Below are 15642 nucleotides of genomic sequence, written 5' to 3' on the forward strand. Positions count from 1 at the left end.
TGCAAATATCTTCTTTCTCTTTAAACTTTGTTCACTAATTTTAACATCCATTGGTGGAACTTGATGTACATTGTACTATGTTGTTCTAATAGTGATTTAAAATTTTTTCTCCTTCTAAGTTTACTAATTCTTCTTACCCATTTAGTTACTCAACTATTTGTATCAGTAAAAATTCATGGCTATTTGTTATTTTATGGGTTATAATTCAATATTGTCATTATTTAATTTGCTGCTCAACCTGTTCCAGCCTTGGCCACTAGAACTTTCTTTCAGGTTGGTCTATGTGCCCTTTTGACATACTACCATTCCCCCTGCCTCCTTGCCCCAACTTTAAAGCTTTATCCTTACTTTTTTTTTTTTTAATGCTTATTTGTTTTTGAGAGAGAGAGAGAGAGGAAGAGAAGGGAAGAGAAGGGGCAGAGAGAGAGGGAGACAGAAGATCTGAAGTGGGCTCCAAACTGACAGCAGAGAGCCCAGTGTGGGGCTTGAACTCACAAACCGCAAGATCATGCCCTGAACTGAAGTCAGACGCTTAACTGACTGAGTCACCCAGGCACCCCTATCCTTACTTTCTGATACTACAGAATGCTGCAGGCTCAATATTTTCCATGTCTCAACCCTGGAATCAACCATTTCTCCAAGACATGGGTTCCTTTTTTGGAGAATGTTATTAGAAACCACCATCTGGGCACTAGCTATGTTATTGGGGTCACTCTGGGCTTTTTAAGTTTACTAGATTTGTGACCTAGAAGTGCATGTTTACAGAAAGAATAATGCCTTCAATTTCAAACATTATAGAAGACCTCACTGTAGTTGCCAGTTTGGGTTTAGTCTCATGGGAAATACATACAATTTTTAGGGTTCAGAGTTTTTTTAAAAGTTCCCAGTTTTTCTCAAATGATGACCTGTAAGTGCTTAGGAAGCAAACACAGTGAACACGTGAACTTTTATTTATTAGGCTCTGGTAAGAAAGCAGGATTTTTTTTTTGTTTGTTTTGTTTGTTTTGTTTTTTTAGCTCTGTAGCTTAAAGATATGCATAGGTCATATCTTTGTGATGTGCAAATGTCTTTAAAGAAATTATGAAGAGAGTAGAGGGTTAACTTTCAGTGGGATCAGAGGGAATCCTAGGGGTGTTGTCCTGTGATAAGTAGAAGCAGTGCTCCAGAAAGATAGGGGATGGATAAAAGATGAGAAAGATAGGTGGATGTGAAGACAGTGCCAGTGTTGGGAGCATGCAGGACTAAGATAGTAGGAAGGACAAGATCATTAGGGGAGAGAAGGTCAAGGGGCTAAAAATTCAGTGTAGCTGCCAAGATCCTAAACTTTACAATCGTGTATGACAGGGTCAATGCATAAATGCCTCTTGGAAAACAGTTTATATTTGGATGCTCAGTCAAATGTGGGTCTGTAGCGTTTTGTTAAAAAATAAAAAAATAATACATTATTGCATGATGAAGACCCCAAGACACTGGGGGTGGGGGGTTGTCATCCACAAGTCTTATTTATGGTTCTCAGGTTTTTTTTAAAGATTTTATTTTTGAATAATCTCTATACCCAATGTGGGGCTCAAACCCATAACTCCGAGATCCAGAGTCACATGCTGTACCAGCTGACCCAGCCAGGTGCTCCTGGCTCTGTTTTTAACCAAAGGTAGCTATCTCTCTCTCAGATATCTCACAGACATCTAAAACTTAACTGCATTGGAACAGAGTCTTTGAGGTTTTTTAAAATTTAAAAAAAAAATTTTAATGTTTATTTATTTTTGAGAGAGAGAGACAGAGTGTGAGTGGCGGAGGGGCAGAGAGAGAGGGAGACACAGAATCTGAAGCAGGCTCCAGGCTGTGAGCGGCCAGCACGGAGCCTGATGTGGGGCTCAAACCCACAAACCACGAGATCATGACCTGAGCCCAAGTTGGACACTTAACTGACTGAGCGACCCAGGCGCCCCGAGTCTTTGAGTTTTTGATGTCCCCTCTGTCATTACCCAGCTCATCTCCTTGTCCAAGTATGTTTTACCTAGTTTCTGCACTAGCCACCTAATGGCTCTTGCTGCTGCATTTGCCACACAGTGCTGCCAGAGTGGTCATTTAAAAACATAGTTAGATCTGTAGTCCTGCTTCTAAGGCCTCAGTGGGGTCTAATTGGTTGTACAGACCTTCCATGATGGGGTCTCTTCCTCTCTGGCTGATCTTGTCCTTCATGCCATGTTTCCCAGATCACTCTGCTGTGATGCTGTGGGGGCCTAGAGTGCCAGACTGGGATTGTTTCCTTGTCCTGAAGACTTCAGCGATCTGATTCTAACTCTCTGTTACTGAGTAGCCTTTGGACCTGAATATAGTGTCAACATTGGATGGTTCAAAGTGGATGTGTCAAATTAGATAACATTAAAATCCATTGATTGATACTTTCGAAAAGTTCCCTTTCTAACAGTGCTCAATACTCTGCTAGCTTCTGCTTTCTGTCCATTCATAAGTTTTGTAATGATCACCTGATAGTGACTTGAGACTCCTAACTCCTTGTCAGGATTTAATCTCTTAGCATTATAGTAAATGTTTGCAGGAGGTATGTGCTTAGATAGCATGTCCTTATGCCTATGAAGCAGAGTTGAAAACTCTCCATTTACTAGTATTACCCCTAGGAAAAAAATGTAAGAGGACAGCACTGAATTCTTGACCTGAGGCTACTCTGGCTTCTCCCAGCATGAGCAATAGTTACGACTGTGGACAGGTGTCTGGCTGAGAACTTTAGAATTAACTTGTGTGCTTTTCTTATCTATGTGCAGTTTCCATTGTGTTATGCATTCCGCTTATAGTAGACTATCAGATTATGAGTGTAGTGAAGAGTAAAATAGAGAAGAATGGTATTTTAAATGCAGGTTATCATTCTTATAATAGATATGCCAGCATCCATGGCAGGAGACTGTTTAAACTTTTTAAAAAAGTAAAAATGTGGCTTCACTAGTTGGAAAACCGTAAGAAGAGAGTAAAGATGACATAGGTAAACCGCCAGAAAAGGGACAGCTGAAAAGTGGAAAAGAATCTCATTAAAGCCCCTCAGTCATATGTGAAAGAGCTTTTCCACCTGGCTAAGGGACATAATCAAGCCAGATAACAGAGTAGGCTGGGTTCAGGTGAATTTTTAAGCCATTTGGATACTTCTTTTATTTTTATTATATTGTTATACCCATTATCAACAGTGTATTTATAATTCAATTCATATTTTGTGTATCTGGTTGTAAATTTTATATCATCTAATTTCACACTTAATATAAATCCATTTGATTTGAATCTGGTGATGTGTGTGTATGTGCTGTGTGCACACTTTAGTTCTATGGGCCTTGGGAAACTGACTTTACAAATATCATATATAGACATAAATGTGTAAGGCTTATTTTTTTGCACAGTAATATATACATGCCTCTTGTTTATTAAATCACTGGCTTCAATGTTACATTAAGGTATTTGCAGATGAATTTCAGAACAGAATTAAAATATTGTTAAAATTGCAGCTTAATAAATGTTTTTGCAGTGGGTCTAGGACACAGAAAGGGATAAGAACCCAATTAGGACCAGCAGATGCTCTGGAAGAAAGGAAGCAGCAGCAAGTTGGGAAGATGATTTTTGTGATAAGGAAATCTAGAGGTGATTTAGGTTGTTTTTTATATATAAAAGAAGATAAGGCTAATTCACTGGTAGCAACACATATGCTCAGAAAGCTTCTGAACATAGGGAAATATTAATGTTTACTTGGAAGCAGTTTCTTTTGGTGACCCATCTAAACTCAGTATATGATATTAACTGGTGACCCAGCACTTTGAAGTTAATACGGTACTGAGGTTGTTGTATTTTCTTTATTTTATGATCATTACTATATATTTTTTGTTTCATCTTGGAGTAATGCATTGTTCCAAATGGTGTTAGAAATAAAAAGTTTGTTGTTTTGTGTGTGTGTGTGTGTGTGTGTGATGTGCTTTAGCTGGATGGTATGCCTAGGTTATACCTGTCTAATCTCTTGATTTGTGACTCAGGAGAATTTCTGAAGCCAAGCCGTCTCTCTGAGGAAGATTGTTGGAATCCTAATGAGGAACCGAGCAGCTTCTAGACAGTGTGAATCACAAACTTAATCCTATCACAATGAAGGCGCTCTGTATGCACACCCTTCTAAAATGTGATTGTATTGATAAGTTTTAACCATCTGCCTTGTATGGACATAGATGATCTTTCTTGGGCACTTTAGTTCCAGTTGGTGCCTTTTATTAGTAGAAAAATCTCAAAAAATCTCTTACAAATTTCCATCTTGAGCCAATGTCCTATTTAGATTTGGTATGTTATTTGATTGTCTTAATGAGTCTTAGATTAGCGGCTTCCTCAGTGCTAAACATTAAATGAGGACGACTGTAGAAGTGATTGCTGGCATTAGAACTGGCATATTTTGGCTTCTGAAGACATGGGGAGATAGCTTAAGAAGTTTATAAAGTCAAGATGTAAAGTTTATAGATTACTTGTACCTTATACCTTTGCTTTCACTGCTTTAAGAGAATAGGATTTTGGCTAATTATTACCATTCATTGTGTTCATAGATTAAAACTAAGCTATTTACCTTTAATTTCCTGAGTGTCAGTCTTTAGGTGTTTTCCTACTTTACCAGTTACCAAAATTGAATGGAGTGTTATAAATGTGATGACAGTAGAGCAGATTCTGGGTGCAGAAACAATTACTCAGCTATTCCTTTGTTTTTTAGCTGCTTTACTATGATATGCCCAGGTTGGTTTTCTTTTATTTATCCTGCTTTAATGTTCCTCGAGCTTCTTCAGTTTGTGGCTTGAGAACCTCATCAGTTTTAGAAAATACATGGTTAGTATTTCTTAAAATGTTGATTCTACTACAGTTTTTCCACTTTGAGGTCTCTAGTTACATGTATGCCAGACCTTTTTCATCATATCCCATATATTTCTTAGACTCTTTTATGTAGGTTTCATCTTTTTCAGTCTGGAGGACCCCCCCCCCCCGACACACACCATATTGATAATTTTCATCCATGTTTCAAACTAGATGTTTGCTGCATATGAGTCTACCAATTCCACTAATTCTCTTTTCTGTGTCTAAACTGTTATTAAGCTCATCTATTGATTTTTTTGTTTTTCGATATAGATTCTGGTTCTTTGGTGATAATATCTTTTTATTCATTTTCTTAAACATATTACTCAGTTATTTTAATGTCACCGTCTGATGATTCTAGTCTGCATTACCTGTGGGTCTATTTCTATTTTCTTGTTGTTAGAACATTAGGTTCTGTTTACTGGCATGTCTGGTAATTTTTTATTGAAAATTTGGATGATGATGTCTTTCAGAGCGGATTTAACTTTCTCCTTGCAGACAAATCAAGTATGAATGGATCAGGAGAAGTTGGTCTATTTCTGGGTTGCCTGTATTCCTGCGGCATAGCCTTCCTGGGACCTGAAACGCTTGGGGATTCCAGCTGATAACTTGCAACTCCAAAGTTTACCTTCTTAGCCCTGGGAGCTATTAACACAAAATGAACAAACCTTTTTAAAAATTTCAGAGAGTCTTCATTTGGCTTTGGAATCAGGGTAATGCTGGCCTCATAGAATGAGTTTGGAAGTTTTCCTCCATTTATATTTTTTGGACTAGTTTGAGAAGAATAGGTATTGATTCTTTTTTAAATGCTTGGTAGAATTCCTCTGTGAAGTCATCTGACCCTGGACTTTTGTTTGTTAGAAGATTTTTGATTACTGATACAATTTCTTTGCTGGTTATTGGTCTGTTCAAATATTTCTATTTCTTCCTGTTTCAGTTTTGGTAGTTTATATGTTTCTGGGAATTTACCCATTTCTTCCAGATTGCCCAATTTGTTGGCATATAATTTTCATAATATTTTCTTATAATTGTTTGTATTTCTGTGGTATTGGTTGTGATTTCTCTCTCATTCATGATTTTATTTATTTGGGTCCTTTCTCTTCTTTTTGATATGTGTTTATCAATTTTATTAATTTTTTCAAAGAATCAGCTCCTGGTTTCATTGAACTGTTCTGTTTTTTGTTTGTTTTTGGTTTCTAAATATCACTTATGCTCTAATCTTTATTTTTTCCCTTATTCTGCTGGTTTTGGGCTTCATTTGTTGTTCTTTTCTAGCTTTAGATGTAAGGTCAGGTTGTTTGAGATTTTTCTTACTTTGTGAGGTAGGCTTGTGTTGCTATGTACTTCCCTCTAATGACCTCCTTTGCTGCATTCCAAAAGTTTTGGACCATTGTGTTTTCATTTTCATTTGTTTCCATGCATTTTTAAAAAATTTCTTCTTTAATTTCCTGGCTAACCCATTCATTATTTAGTAGGATGTTGTTAACCTGTATGTGTTTGTGGTCTTTCCAAAATTTTTCACGTGGTTGACTTCAAGTTTCATGGCGTTATGGTTAGAAAATATCTATGGTATGATCTCAATCTTTTTGTTGAGGCCTGATTTGGAAGTTAACATATGATCTATTCTGGAGAATGTCCCATGTGCTTTTGAAAAGAATGTGTATTCTGCTGCTTTAGGAGGGAATGTTCTAAATGCATCTGTTAAGTCCATCCGGTCTGGTGTGTCATTCAAAGCCATTGTTTCCTTGTTGATTTTCTGCTTAGATGATCCATTGCTGTAAGTCGGGTGTGAAAGTCCCCTACTATTATTGTATTATAATCAGTGAATTCCTTTATGTTTGTTATTAATTGTTTTATATATTTGGGTTCTTTCAAGATGGGGGCATAAATATTTATCATTGTTAGATCTTCTTGGATTGTCCCCTTTATTATGATATAATGCCCTTTTTCATCTCTTGTGACAGTCTTTAGTTTAAAATCTAATTTGTCCACTAAAAGAGAGAACTACAGGCAAATATCCCTGATTAACATGGATGCAAAAATTCTCAACAAAATACTAGCAAATTGAATCTGACAGTACATTAAAAGAATCATTCACCACAATCAAGTGGGATTTATTCCTGGGTTGCAAAGTGGTTCAATTTTTGCAAATAAATCAACTGGATATACCACATTAATAAAAGAAAGGATAAGAACCATATGATCCTCTCAAGTGATGCAGAAAAGGCATCTGATACAGTACAGCATCCATTCTTGATAAAAACCCTCAGCAAAGTAGGGATAGAGGGAACATACCTCAACATCATAAAGGCCATATACAAAAAACCCACAGCTAATATCATACTCAATGGAAAAATACTGAGAGCTTTTCCTCTAAGGTCAGGAACAAGACAGGGATGTCCACTCTCACCACTGTTACTTAGTCCTGGAAGTCCTAGTCTCATCGATCAGGCAACAAAAAGATATAACAGGCATCCAGATTGATAAGGAAGAAGTACAACTGTCACTATTTGCAGATGGCATGACACTATATAGAAAATCCAAAAGATTCTGATAAAAATTTGCCCGAACTGATACACAAATTCAATAAAGTCACAGGATACAAAATCAACATACAGAAATGGAATGGAAGCAGGCAGCAGAAACCTGATGGGTTTTTCTGCTTTATAGTTAACATGTCTCTGGTGATCCTTTTGAGTGGCCCATAGAGCAAAGGCACTAATATTGTCTATATATATATATATATATGGCAATTTCTCTAAAGTTTATCATAAGTTGTTCAGCTTCAGTTTGCAGGACTTCAGGAAGAAGAGCAGTTTTAGTTCTTAATGATTTTAAGATAAAAGAATGGGAGAAGATAGGAAACCTTAGTTTGGAGAGATAGCTCCAAATAGACAGATAGTCAAAGAAACCAGAATTCAGGATCCAGCCCAGTTTTATAGGCAAACAGCAAACCCTCAAAGATAATTAATCAGAACTAGAATCTAACATCTATAAAGGTGTGTTTTTGAAATATAACCTTTTTCTCTAAAGTCACCTTTATTCCTGTCAGAAATAGCCCAATAAAGACTAATTTGTTTGTAAAGTAACTCCAGTTTTAACAAACTTGGCCCAATTATTTACCTAAGTATTTACATAGGAATTTATAGCAGGAATAGTAATTGAATATATAGATTCTTTTAAACCTGTTTTGTTGGAACTTTTGTAATGAATTTCAGTTTGAACCTTTAACATTTTTTAAGGCCAAGAGTGAAACCAAATACTTGCCATAAGATTCTACTATAATACCTATAGATTTGGGTGAATTCCTGTCTTCTTGAGGTCCCCCACATTTCCTGAGGTTCGTGCTTCTGTCAGGAAGTGATATTCTTTACTCGCCTGGTAAAGCTGCTGGGAACTCTGTAAGCACGGTATCAGGCCAACACCTCCTAGGGGCTTTATCGGCTCCATAAAGTCAATTTCAGTTCCTTAAAGCTGTCTGGTCATATCTGAGTCTACACATGTGTCTCTCAAATACGACATTCCAGTCAGAGCCTTGGTAATATAACCAGTGTTTCCAATGGTGTCCTGTAACAAGGAGAACAGATTCTTATTGAACTTTTGCAAATAATTATAATTGCCATGAAAGCAAGAATAATTATTGAGAGTTTCTAAATTCTGGAGGGTTCAGGTAGGGAGAAAAGATAAATGTTTTTATGTGTTCACAAAGGAATATTTTATCATATTTTTGTAAATCATAGATATTTTAAGAGAAGAAGTTTCCTTAAATCTGGAAGAGCAGAGAACCAGCAGTTTTAAACTAGAGTTGTAAAAACTATAATCATTTTTTCTTAATTCACTTAGTCCCATGTTATTAATTTCTGTTTTGAGTGCAGTTTTTTTGGTTAGTCCTGGAAATTCTTAGTTTAGTTTTGTGATCTTAAGGGTATCAGAAAACTATATTTGTCAAAAGTCCTTTTCGTGAATCTCCTTGAAGATGAAACAAATTTTGTAAGAGCATCAGACAATAACTATAAATGACAAAAGACTCAAAGATGGAGACGGTTAAAGATCTGATGAAAGTTCATTATAATACAGTTGACAAGGAAATCCAGTTATTTCTGTGACACATAACAGTTTAATGTTTCAATAATTAGAATTTGAAGTGATGACATTATACCAGGACATATTAAAACTTTAGGAATTTTCTATAATTTCTGGAACAGTTATATAGCATTTACCCACATAATACAATCTAAGAAGGTTTATCATTATTTGTTTGACAGTGCTTCCCATGTAACTTAACATCCAAATAAACAAGGCTAAAGTTTTTGTGAAAACCTTTATTTAGAATTTAAAGTTTTGGGAAGTTTGTTAAAAATATCAAAAAGTTTGAAAGCACATGCCTAAATAGGATTACAGATCATTACAAAACTTAAGTTTTAAGTTTTAACCAAAATGGCACTAAGAGATTCTATAGAAGGTTATATAATTCTTAGCAAAACTCAGCTCCTTTAATATTGACAAGTTTTAGTTTTCTTAGGTAATTAGAGACCTGATAAAAACAAATATAGAAACCCTTGTTTTTCTAAGCAGATAAAGAAAAAAAATGTTGTAATTTCTTATCAAGAGCAGATCAATAATCTAAGTCTTATCTTTTTAACAGAGAGAAAAACCAAATTTTAATTTTATACTGGTGTAATTTTTTTCATTTTAGGTTTTTATTTCAATTTCAGTTAGCTAAGCATCTAGTATTATATTAGTTTCAAGTATACAGTGTAGTGATTCAACAATTCCATACATCACCCACTGCTCATCACAAGTGCCCATCACCTATTTAATCCGTCCTCCCTAGCCTTCTCTCCTCTGGTCAATATCAGTTTGTTCTCTCTAGTGAAGAGTCTGTTTCTTGATTTGTCTCTCTCTTTTTCCCCGTTGCTCATTTCTTTGGTTTCTTAAATTCCACATATGAGTGAAAACCTATGGTATTTGTCTTTTTCGGACTTATTTTTGCTTAGCATGAAACTCTCTAGTTTCATCCATGTCATTGCAAATGGTAAGATTTCATTCTTTTTATGGCTGAATAATATTCCAGTGTACGTGTGTGTGTGTGTGTGTATGTGTGTGTGTGTGTGTGTGTGTGTGTGTGTGTATATATATATATATATAAAACATCTTTATCCATTCACCAATTAATGGATACTTGTAAATAACATTGTTTTTTAAATTTCTCTTTCTGTTGCTTAATTATTGGTGTATAGAAATGCAACAGATTTCTGCACATTGGTTTTGTGTCCTGTGATTTTACTGAATTCATATACTACTTCTAGCAGTTTTTTGGTAGAGTCTTTTGTTTTTCTATATACAGCATCATGTCATCTGACAATAGTAAAAGTTTAACTTCTTCCTTACAGATTTGGATGCCTTTTATTTCTTTTTGTTCTCTGCTGTTGTGGCAAGGATTTCCAGTACTATGTTGAAAAAAAGTGGTGAGAGTTGGACATCCTTGTCTTGTTATTGATCATAGGGGAAAAGGTCTCAGTTTTTCTCCATTGAGTATGTTAGCTGTGGGTGTTTTGTATATTGCCTTTACGATGTTGAGGTATGTTCCCACTATCCCTATACTTTGTTGGGAGTTTTTCTCATGAATGGCTGTTGTACTTTGCCAAATGCTTTTTCTGTGCCTATTAAAATGATTATACGGTTCTTTTCTTTTATTGATGTGATGTATCATGTTGATTGATCTGCAAATAGTGAACCACCAGGAATAAATCCCACTTGATCGTGGGAATGATTTTTTTAATGTATTGTTGAATTTGGTTTGATAGTATTTTGTTGAATATTTTTGCATCTATGTTCATCAGGGAAATTGTCCTGTAGTTCTCTTTTTTGTGTGGTGCCTTTGTCTGGTTTTGGTTTCAGGGTCATGCTGGCCTCATAGAATGAATTTGGAAGTTTTCTTTCCTTTTCTATTTTTTGGAATAGTTTGAGAAGAATAGGTATTAACTCTTCTTTGAATGTTTGGTAGTATTTGCCTGTGAAGCCTGATCTGGGACTTTTGTTTGTTGGGAGATTTTTGATTACTGATGCAGTTTCTTTGCTGGTTATCAGGTCTGTTCAAATTTTCTATTTCTTCCTGTTCCATTTTGGTAGTTTATGCATTTCTAGGAATTTCTCCATTTCTTCTAGGTAGTCCAATTTGTTGGCATACAATTTTTCATAATGTTCTCTTATAATTGTACTTATGTGGTGTTGGTTGTTATTTCTCCTCTCTCATTTGTGATTTTATTTATTTGAGTCCTTTCTCTTTTTTTGTTGATAAGCGTGGCTAGAGGTTTACCAATTTTATTTTTTTTTAAAGAATCAGCTCATTCTATTGTTTTTTTAGTTTCTATATCATTTCTGTCTGCTCTAATCTTTATTATGTTCTTCCTTCTGCTTTTAGGTTTTGTTTGTTGTTCATTTTCTATACAAGTTTACTTTTAAACTTGTTTATTCTGATCATAGTCATTCCTGACCATGCATCAAATTCTTTTCCCCTTCACAGACCTTCTACAACTTTCCTTTTCTTTTAGACTTTGTCGTAAGCTTTCCCTCTGTAAAACAATCAGTCTTATTTTAGGACAAAATTATTTTTTTCTCTCAACAAAAATGTATTCTCATTCCTTATATCTTTCTTGCACATCTTCTACTTTCCTACATACAGAGTTGCTTTCTTTGTCATTTCCAGCAGTCTCCATTACATTTAGCAGAATTTTCACTCTTAGAAACCTTAGTCTTCAGTGAAAACTAAGTAGTTAGGATTTTGAACTGTTACACTAGAATTCTTTACATTGGCAAATTTATGAACACATTTCATAGTTTTTGGAAACGTGTTTTTTTCATAGTATAATTTTCAATAAAGGATAAAATCATTTAGCAGCAGATCTAAGTATTTTTAGTTTCTCGGTAATAATACAAAAGCAGAAAAGCCTTGTTTAGTAATAAATGTTTCTGGATTTTATCTTATTTGGAAAATTAGATACCCAATGAATTCAACCCAATTTTTCATTTAGCCTAGCAAAAGTTTTAACTTACCAGAGATTTTGAAAGCTATAAACTTTTTTATGTATTTAACCTATTTGCTTTTAACAATTACCCATGAGAACTTCATGAGACAGACAAAATCCAATAGCATTTTAAGTTATTTTTGCTGACAAATTGCAACAGATAGAGCATGAATTGAATAAATTCAGGTAGAATAAAAGCTGATTATTACATTTTATATTGATAACTGCAAAAACGTGTCTATTTTAATTAAAGCAGCCACCTTGAGTTAGCTTTAATACCGAATACGTTGCACCTGTGTTCACTTAAAAGTCAATCAGTTTGTTCCTGTTCCCCACTGTCAGTTTTACCTGGGGCTCCTGTGGGGAAGTCTCAAGTGAGTGGTTTAAGTCCAAGGGAGCCCTCGGGCCTCTTCATGCTGATCTGGGAGCTGCTCCAGTTTGGACCTTCATAAGGAGGGGGCCCAAGAGCTTGCGGTGCTTTGTGCTCCTCGACAGTGACGGTAGGATGAGCAGGAGTGGATAGCGCACGAGGCCGTGGTATAGGAGCCGCCTATGTGAGAGACCCGGATGGTGGTACAGTAACAGGACGGGGCGGAGGCGGCAGGAGTGCTGCTGGCAAGGTCAGACGCATAGCCAAAGTTTGGACTAACATTACTGTATCTCCGTCTCCTGTGTTTTCCTCCTGCAAAACCGGCTTTTTTTCTCTGGTTGCTTTTCAGGCCACTGGAGGAGGTGGAGGAGCAGGCAGTGGGTTGGTTGGGCATTGGTCCTGGTGTTTGTGTTCAAGAGGTGTTTTTAGGATTTGCGGTGTCTGCCTGTCTTGCTCCCTTTTTCTTCATTTTTTTGACTATTGAGAAGTGGGTCAGGTGTCTTAAGTCTTTGTCTATCCTTATTTCTTTGGCCCATCACTTGGGTTCCTTGCTGTGAGGCATCTTTATTATGGAGTAATGTAAAAGACAGAGGGTAGGGAATTTTATTCCAGATCATGTGAACTTGAAAAACATTTGAGTTATTTTTATCTTTCTGAGTTTTAGAATGCCCAGTTTCTAGAGCTCTTGCTTTTAAACTAATTAAATAGAACTCCTTTACAGATTAATTTTAGCAATACCAACTGGAGGTAGAGAAAATACCTCATCTGTAACGCGTATAGACATTTACACAAACAAGGTGCACACATAATTAGCCTCTGTTTCAGTAATATTTGTGGAGAGGACATCTAAGACCCAACTTCCAAATATCCTCCTTTTATTAAAACAAATCTGATTGCAAGACAGCAGGATAATTTCTGGATCCATTAACTAGTTATTTTCCATTTCCAGTAAGAAATGGTTTTGGTTTTGTCCAAACCAAAATGGTTTTGGTTTTGTCCAAAGATATGAAAAGCTACAGCAACGAACAAACCGAATGAAGCCCAGAGTACCTTTGTGAGCGTTGGGTCCTCCCCCAAAGCCAGGGGTTCACTGATTACACCAAATGGCTTCTTAGTTTCTAGCTGCTTAGTCTTATAGCTGGCTTTCTCTGATAGTGTGCACAAGAAAACTAATCCAGACATGTCGAAGAACCCCATTTGGGATTTGAGACTCAGGCTATCCTTAAATTTCCCCATTAGTAAGCACTTGCATGTGTAGGCTCCACATGTATTGTACGTACAGCCTGCCAGAGTTTCCTGTGGGTGGTTGTTGGTTTTCCAGCAGTGTTAGGCTTTTGAAGCATGGTTCCCCATTCGTTTTAGTTTCAGTTTTATTTGTAGAATAAGGCTTGACTAAGATCTAAGGATATCAAGTGTGGTGGGTTGAGAGGGTGCTGCTTGTGAGAGTTACTTCCAAGGACCGTGATACACCTTCTGATGTCTCTGGATTTCTCTCAGTGAGGTAAAAACCATCGAAGGGGCTGGGAGCACTGGATGATCTGTCTTTATGTCTGTGTCCCTGGACCATCCAATCATTAATTACCTTATTAGATGGAACATTCCTATGGGACCCCTGCAGGTCTTGAGGAATATCCTCTGACACTTCCGTTACAGGCTTTCAGTCATCTGAAAGGATCATTTGGCCAGAAGTAGCAAATGTCCCTTGCTGCTTAGAGCTGAGTGATTCAGTCTCTCATATTTCTAACCAGAAAATTTACTCAAGCCTTACACTGAAGGTATAGCAATTAGTATAATGCCAAATTAAAACATCCAGCCCATCAATTCCAACCCCTGTAGGTTATTCCCACCTAGAGATCATTCCTGTAACTCTCAACAGCTTGAATAAAAGTCAGGACCATTAACTCAAATTGAGGAGGTGCGGATATCAGGAGAACTCACCCGGTATATCTATGAGGTGCTGGGGGTTCACAGGGGTACCTGTGCTGGTACCCAGCGCCTGAGTTGCTCGGAGGTCTTGCGAGAGTTTCTCTAATATCCTGTCCTTCTATGCCAAGTAACATTGATGCAAAATGAACAAATCTTTTTAAAATTTTTAAAGAGAAAAGGAAAGACGAGCCCAAGTTAGCACAATAGCCCAGGATACATAATCTTGACAAAGAAGAGAGTGCTTTGGGGAAGGAACATTTGGTGCAGTGTTATACATGTTTTTTTACATGAAGAGTTACACATCATGATGATGAAGGGCATTCCAGAAAGTTACAGACTTTGTTTTATGTTTTCAGCATGTGCAAGGCTGTATGATTTTAATCTTATGGGAACCAAGAGGTTTCTTTTGTTTTTCCTATCTATATGTTTGATGTTCCTTTTTGGTTGTTTTTTCAATGAAGCAGGCATGCAATGTGTGCTCCAGGCAGACATAGAGCCTATACTTTGAGGTTTTGCCAAGTCATTTTGACCTTGGTGGGAAATGTAAAGTATAGCTTCCCCTGAGAGCCCAGGAGCAGGGTCCACAAATGTTAAAAGTTAAAAATTTTCTTTATCATTGGCTGCTTAAATATTTGCTCAGATTTTTAGCCTCTAGCAGTTTCTTTCTGCCCGTTTTTTTGTTGTTTTTTTTTTTCTGAAATTTTCCCATGTGTCTGCAATTTGCCTTGAGAGGAAAGGGCACAGAATGCTGGGTTTGCCTTTGCATTCTCTCCTTTCCAGGATTTTGCTTCTGCAAGTCCTGGCTGCTTTGGTTACTCTCATCACACAGAGCTCTTCAAATAGTTGCATGTTACATTTTATCTACTTTTACAATGTTCTCTTTGGAGGATGCTCGGTTTGGAACAGCTGCTCCATCATAGCCAGAGAGAAAGTTCTTCATGGATAACTTTCATTTTTATTTTTTTTTAATTTAATTAATTAAATTTATTTTTCTTTTAGAGAGAGAGTGCGCGTGAGCAGGGGAGAGGGGCAGGTGGGGTGGGGAGAGAGAGAGAGATTGAGAATCCTAAGCAGGCTCTATGCTCAGCATGGAGCCTGATGTGGGGCTCCGTCCCACAACCCTGGAATCATAACCTGACCCGAAATCAAGAGTCAGATGCTCAAGAGACTGAGCCACCCGGGTGCCCTGTTAACTTTGATTTTTAAAAATTAAAACTGGGATGTCAACTATACTGTAACAAAACAAATAAAACAGAACACTAAGTTGATGGTCATTTGACATTTCAAACTTAGTTCACAAGCTGTTAAGTTCATCTTAACTCTTAGTCTAAATCTTTTAATTTTTTTTTTTAACGTTTATTTATTTTTGAGACAGAGAGAGACAGAGCATGAACAGGGGAGGGGCAGAGAGAGAGGGAGACACAGAATCTGAAGCAGGCT

At 36.7% G+C, this 15642-nt stretch overlaps 1 protein-coding gene across 7 annotated transcripts in view; it reads left to right on the forward strand.

Moving 5' to 3' along the window:
• ABCG2 (ATP binding cassette subfamily G member 2 (Junior blood group)) overlaps positions 1-15642 on the forward strand; it is a 138663-nt gene that overhangs the window by 78571 nt on the left and 44450 nt on the right. The window contains exons 1-2 of one of the 7 annotated variants that reach the window (XM_047854973.1): positions 3195-3198; positions 8236-8238. The exons of the other annotated variants lie outside the window; for them this stretch is intronic. The gene's annotated coding sequence lies outside the window, so the exon portion shown is untranslated. Of the gene's footprint in view, positions 1-3194; positions 3199-8235; positions 8239-15642 lie in introns of those variants that run through there. 7 annotated transcript variants of the gene reach the window in all.

Source organism: Prionailurus viverrinus, chromosome B1 (assembly GCF_022837055.1).
Source record: "Prionailurus viverrinus isolate Anna chromosome B1, UM_Priviv_1.0, whole genome shotgun sequence".
Taxonomy (NCBI): Eukaryota; Metazoa; Chordata; class Mammalia; order Carnivora; family Felidae; genus Prionailurus; species Prionailurus viverrinus.